The sequence below is a fragment of the Lonchura striata genome, chromosome 4, assembly GCF_046129695.1.
Source record: "Lonchura striata isolate bLonStr1 chromosome 4, bLonStr1.mat, whole genome shotgun sequence".
NCBI classification, from domain to species: domain Eukaryota; kingdom Metazoa; phylum Chordata; class Aves; order Passeriformes; family Estrildidae; genus Lonchura; species Lonchura striata.
In genome coordinates, this window is record NC_134606.1 from 40,389,857 (window position 1) to 40,396,366 (window position 6,510).

Below are 6,510 nucleotides of genomic sequence, written 5' to 3' on the forward strand. Positions count from 1 at the left end.
CAACAGACATCTTTCTAAGCAGCAACCAAATTATTAGCACATAACTTATGCTTCATTAACATTACTCTGCAATTTACCAATAATAAATGTGGATCAGAGTGATTTTCTTGTTTCTTCTAGATAGCATGACCTTAATTATTCTGATATCATTTCCCAATAGCCTTTGTCATGGTTTTAAGCCCAGCTGGAGATGAAACACCAGACAGCCACTCACTCAACCCATCCTCTCTTCCCCCCTCATCCCACTGGAATCAGGAGGAGAATAGAAGTAAAACTTGTATGTTGAGATGAACAGATTAGTAATTGAAAATAAAGAAAAATACAATAATAATGCTAAATAATAATAACAATTATAATAAAAAGAGGGAAAAAAACACCAATTGATGCACAATGCAATTGTTCAGCAGCTGTTGATCGATGCCAGACCTCCCTTCATGAACTCAAACCCTGGTCCCCCCTTTCAGGTAACTCACTCCTGTTTATATACCAGACATGACATTATATGATGTGGAATATTCCTTTGGTCAGTTCGAGTTCCAGATATGCTCCCTCCCTGTTTGTTTTTTTTTTTTTTTTTTGCATTCAGAGCATGAGACAGGGAAAAAATGTCCTTGACTTAGGATAAACTCAACATAGTAAAAAACCAGAACACCAGTGTGTTTTCAACACCATTCTCATTATGAATCCAAAACACAACATTGTAACAGCTACTAAGAAGAAATTAACTCTACCCTAGCTGGAACCAGGACACCCTGTTATACTGGAGATGATTTGCTCTAGCAACTTCATGTCTAAACCTTCACTTTTCCACCAATTTACTGCATTAATTTTCAACAAACTCTGTCCTATTGTCAAAGATTGCAGCATCTGGAAAATAGGAAATCTATGGCAAAAAAAAAAAATTCACTATTATAACAGAATCCAACAGCAGCCACTCTTGCAAGCTTTAATTCTTGTTTTTCTAGAGTTGCAGCATGGTGATCCTCCATTTTAGGCATCTGTGGAAGCAAGTATGATACACTACACTGAAACAGTGCAGAAAACTTCACCACACTGTAGAGAAAAGTGCCTTTAACATTGTTATTATGTCATTAGAGACTATTAACCAAGAAGAAAGAAAAAAGAATAGTCATCTTCCTTTCACTAATTGTCTCATGAGCAGAAAATTTACAATGCATGACAGCAAAGACTTTTGTAATATAAGTCATTTCTGATACAAGATTAAATTTCAAAAAAAAGGAGTGTAAGGTATCTCAGATGTTCATTTTTCATATGATAACTGAACTCCTAGTAGATGTATGCCTTCAGTCCTAACTACAATATCCTATTACACTAGTGACATCATAGATGATACTATTAATACATTGTTACTGTATCACAGATCATCATTCATGTGCAAATCCATTTGCTTGAATCCAGTAAAAAACTTTTAGGATTGAAACATCAGTAATTTAATGAGGAACATATACACAGGATATTTTCCAAAACATCAATGTCTAATTTGTTGGTGGAAAGAGCAGAAGGTGATTAACTGAAGGCATATACTTGAAAATAAATTGTTCTAGCTTAGAATAAAGGTGTCTTTCTTTTTCTTGTAGTCTCTATTTTAATTATTTAAAAGTTTTTTTTTTTTATCTGACATGGGTTCCTGAGGGAGAAGTTCTGTCCACTTGTATACACTACTTTGAATCCATGACAATGCTTTCATTCGGGTCAGGGAGGCTTAGATGAATTAGAAAAGAGTATTTGAAAGGGGTCCCCTCCCACACTCACTATACTTCCCTGCTTCTTCACTTTAACTTCAAGTTTCAGGCTACTTACCTAGTTTCAGGTAAGTTCATATCTTGCCAAGCACTGTTGTAATTCTCTATCAGCCAGGACAACCTTTTTTGAAGTCACAAGTTACCAATGAAACATGACAGCATGTGGCCACATGACACTGTAGACTACCAGGAGATACTGTGAAAAAATAGGAAGAAATTTTTTAATGAAAACTACTTGGTCCTATGGACCTGACATCCACACCAGACATGATTAGGCTTTGTCTAACCATTCATTTTGGACTTTTCCTCATGAACAGAACACCCCTCTGTGTCTGGAGAGCTTTAAATGGTTCCTGTAGCACTTCTGCCAGTGTTTCACCCAAAAGGAATCCATTTCACTCACTCTGAGACTGCTCCAGGATGCAAAGCAAAGTACAGTAGGTGGGAATAGTCAGCAGATTGATCTAAAAAGAACACACCAATATGCACTGGCACACTGACATCAGCTCAGCCCTTGAACATCAAACTCCAATCCTACTCAAATGGATTCATGCTTCTGACCAGTGACTTTTGATTAAATCCAGACCTTAGTATTAGATTCCTTTTCAGCCAGGCATTGTCTTTTTATGTGTATATTTTTATAACCTTTCAAGCTACAAAGGAGTCCATTCTGAGTTGGATCTTCTGAGTGCTGCCACACAATAAATACCAGGTAACAAACATGTAGCTGTTTCACACTAGACACCCTATTACAATAGGGAAATTTAAGTTAAGGAATTTAAGTTAATCAGCACTCAATGCTGATTCATGGCAGTGTAAGGATACTTACACCATCTTCTTTGTAAATATATTTTCCAACAGGACATTATCTTTGCATAACTCAGGGTAATATATCCCTATATTGATAGTCTACATATGCAGTCAATTCAGACTCTGCAGAAACACAGGATCCTTGCAGTCATTCCTTCCAACACAGCAAGGCCTGAGCTGTTCCAATTAGTTATACAGCTCAATTATCAGAAGTTTCTAGACCACTTTGGACACATTTAAGTGGCAAAGCTTGTGGAAGCAATGGAACTTGTATTGTGGCAATATCCTAGCAATAAAGCTTAGCTACTGTAGAATACCAAAATACTGAATGCTGAAATCAAATCTTGATTTAGAATATCAGACATAATGAAGAATCAGTCAGCAAATGTTTCTTGGCTGGTATGAAGGCTTTAAGAAAAGACTAGAAAAAGAAAGAAACAGGTTCATGTCACAGAACAGCTGGTATTTGCAGTAGCTATTTTGGGTGGACAAAATTTTAGGACTCAGTTTAGTTGCCCCTAGCTCATGTCCAAGTATAGTATACACATGCTCACTGCGATGCCAGACAATTTTCATAGCTCCACAGCCTTTCAGAGACCAGATGGGATTCCCTGTGGCACCTACAATAAATACTGATGCAGGTACAACTGAACTTAGTTCCAAGAGTGAGAGCCCTTCCAGACAGAGATCCTGAATGTAGGTATCTAAAAGTCCCCTAACCTTACATCAAAGAAAACAGGGACTTGAATCAACAGTCTGAATGGAGAGCAGGCACAATTATTTGATAACAATTATTGTTAACACTTATTTACCTAATCTCCCTGGCTCACTATGTGGAGTTTAGCTATATTAGTAATTTGCTCTAAAACTGCAGAGTGGATAGAAAGAAAACCTCTGTGTAGGATGCAAGCCAGTGAGCCTGCAATAGTCTTCAAAAAGAAAGGTTTAGATAATATAACGACAAATAGTTCAAAACCAAAGGTTTTGGTTTGCTTGTTTTTCTTTAATGAAGTGCAAAAGTAATCATGGAAGGTACTAACCAGTGTACCATGTTATATGGAGCAGTTGGCAGCTGTAAGTCTTTTCATGTAACTTACCTACAGATTGTGCGTTTAAAGGCTTACAGAAAGAGGTGACGTATAGCTTGCAGAAGCGGTGATCTACAGAACAGCGCACTGCTTAAATACCTGTCCTTAGCTCTCCTTGGATGGCACATCCCCTGCAGGCGAGCTGCCCGCGCGTCCCGGCCCGTGGGGCGCAGCTGCTCCGCAGTTCCCGCCAGTCACCGCTGCGGGGCGCCCGCTCACCGCGGCACGCAGCGGCCGCAGGGGGGAACACGCCAAAAGTCTCGGAGAAACCGAAACAAAAATAAATAGGCTCTCCATCATCACATTCCTACAACGGGTGCTTCAAATTTGAAGTCTTCCTCTCCTCCTCTCCGGCACCTTGCGATAATGCAAACTAATAGAAGACAATGAGCCAGGACTGTTTACAAATAAAATTCATTTCAGACCTGAATTCTAGCTCTATTTATTCTACAAACACAACTAAGCTTTATTTTCCAAGAAGAATTGTTAAAATTACATTAACTGGTCTTAAAAGTTACCTTATATGTCGGGTTCATCTCTGTTGCAGTAAAAAGATTCATTCTGCCTAGAATCTATATACATATATAGAGAAATTCCAAGCATCTTAGGGCTGAATGGAATTACCTGCAGCATTAGAAGTGATGTGTTAATTAAGATCAAACTCAGAACTCACATACCCATATGTACATACACAGAGACCAAAAAAAGCAATTGTTACTTTACCTTCTGAAAGTTCAAAGTCCCTAGAGAAGGAGAATAAATTTAAACTGTACACAAATACAGCTCAAAAGTTAAATGCTTCATCTCTCCTAGTTCAAACAGCCACTATGTTAAGTCTAGTCATCATCTACCTATCTCTTGCATGACTGCAACAATATCCTTTAGCTGAATCTTTTTAGATCCAGCAAAGGAAAGCACAGATCCTCGGTCTGGGAGCTGCAGGTGCACAGCTGGCTGTTCTTGCTGGTGCTCTCTGTGGGCACCAAGACAGGCACCAAGAACTATTTCAATGGTATTCAACCTGCTGACACAGGTGTCAATAATACAATTCTACAATACACACACAACCACACAAAAAATGTATGACCTCAGGAGGAGCATATTGCTTTTAAAATTATCCCAAGAAATATTCCCTTTCAGCCAGGCACCAGTACATTACTCCTTAACTCTGCCCCAGAGCAGACCTTGTAAGTTATGGTCAAAATCAAGTGTCACAGCTGCCCACCCCAGATGGGCCCTCTCCGTAAACTATTCTGTAAGATAAATAGCACTGACAGGTTAATGTGCCCAGTTTGGCAATAAATGTAATTTCACCTGAGTTAATTTCTTGAAGTACCAAGAAGTTTACAAAATCCCGTCATAGAGTGGTGAATGAGTTTGAATGGCAGCATCCTCTTTTACATTCAAGGGTTTTCACTAAAGGTAATCTCCATGTTCTTCATAGACACTCATTTCCTTAGAATATATATCCTTGCATTTCCTCATAACATTTTACTGACAAAGCCTTGAGGTTTTTAAGTGATATTAAATGTTATGATTGACTGCATTTCTCTATCTCCTTGGACACCAGACCTTAGCTCTTAACTTCTGAGAAAGTGAACTGAAATTAATTTGAAATCAGCTACCTGAAACTGAGAACTGAACATTTTTGTTTGGTGTGTGTTTGTTTGGGGTTTTTATTGTTTTGTTAAGTCGTTTGGGTTTTTTTCTTTTTTGGTGAGTTTTTTGGGGGGCTTTTTTTGTTGTGGTAGTGGGTTTGGTTTATTTTTTTGGGGGGCGTGGGTTTGTTTGTGTTTTGGTTTATTTTTTTGGGAGTGGGTTAAAGGAGTTTATTAACTCCCTTAATTGTTTTCATTACACAATCTGTGTTGGAATTTCATCTTATTTTAATGAGTTGAGAGTGACTTTCATGAACCATTTGCTCAGCACCTTCAGATTCTTACATAAGTGTAATCAGGAGTTCCTCTGCTGAAAGCAAGATGAGCCTTTTGCCTTTGCATTAACAACATAACTTCAGTTTATGCATAGGAAAAACACCATAGATGGAATCAAAAGTTCACTGAGGCTCACTTTATAAATACATACAGAGAGTACAAATATGTTTGTGCTCTCTGCATATGTACACACAGGCAGCTTAAGTAAAATACAAGAAAGAGCACAGATTAAATACAAGGAAAATAGCTCGACTAATATTAGCATATATCACCTGCATTTGCATCTAATGTCTAAATGGACAAAGTAAGCATCATGTTTGATCCAGCACCAGTTTATCCCTCTCTCATTCTTCTTTGAAGATCCACTTGCAGTGTCACATCATTTCCAGAAAAACCTATTGTAACAAACAGCTTGGCTGCAGTGTGAGTATGGCATCGTTACAAGACTGGGAAGCAAGCAGAGTGTGCAACACAGACAGAACCCTTCACTGCTCTGCACACCTGGCTGCACTGCCTGCCTGGGCTGGGGACAGGGCAGAAAGCTGCACGAGGTGGCAGGACCAGTCAAGAGCTGCGCTGTGCATTTCCACAGACCAGTGAGTCAGCCAGACCCCGTGCAGAGATAACTGAACCTGGAGAGATAAGGAATTATAGGATAGTGAAGACTGCAGTTGCCAAAATCAATCATTTTGCCCTGCACCACATCCTCCCTTGCCACATACTGCCTTTTCTTTAGCTGTGTTACCCCTGGCTCTGGGAAACTGATCCAGCTATACCTTCTTTCACCTGAAGTTGCTTCTAGTCATATCAGTTTCTGTATCTGGCATATCAAATGTCTGTGCTAACACAAAGTGAGAACAGCTTGCCCAAGATGGGGCTTAGGTTGATTTAAGTAACTTTGAGAAGCTGCACATT

General features: G+C 39.0%; 1 long non-coding RNA gene across 1 annotated transcript; it reads right to left on the reverse strand.

The window, feature by feature from the left end:
* Positions 1-577: 577 nt before the first annotated feature.
* On the reverse strand, positions 578-4,282 carry LOC110473749 (uncharacterized). Its single transcript, XR_002465928.3, has 3 exons — positions 4,180-4,282; positions 1,822-1,959; positions 578-998 (listed from the first exon to the last, which is right to left on the reverse strand). It is a non-coding gene; the product is annotated as an uncharacterized LOC110473749 (long non-coding RNA).
* Positions 4,283-6,510: the final 2,228 nt, after the last annotated feature.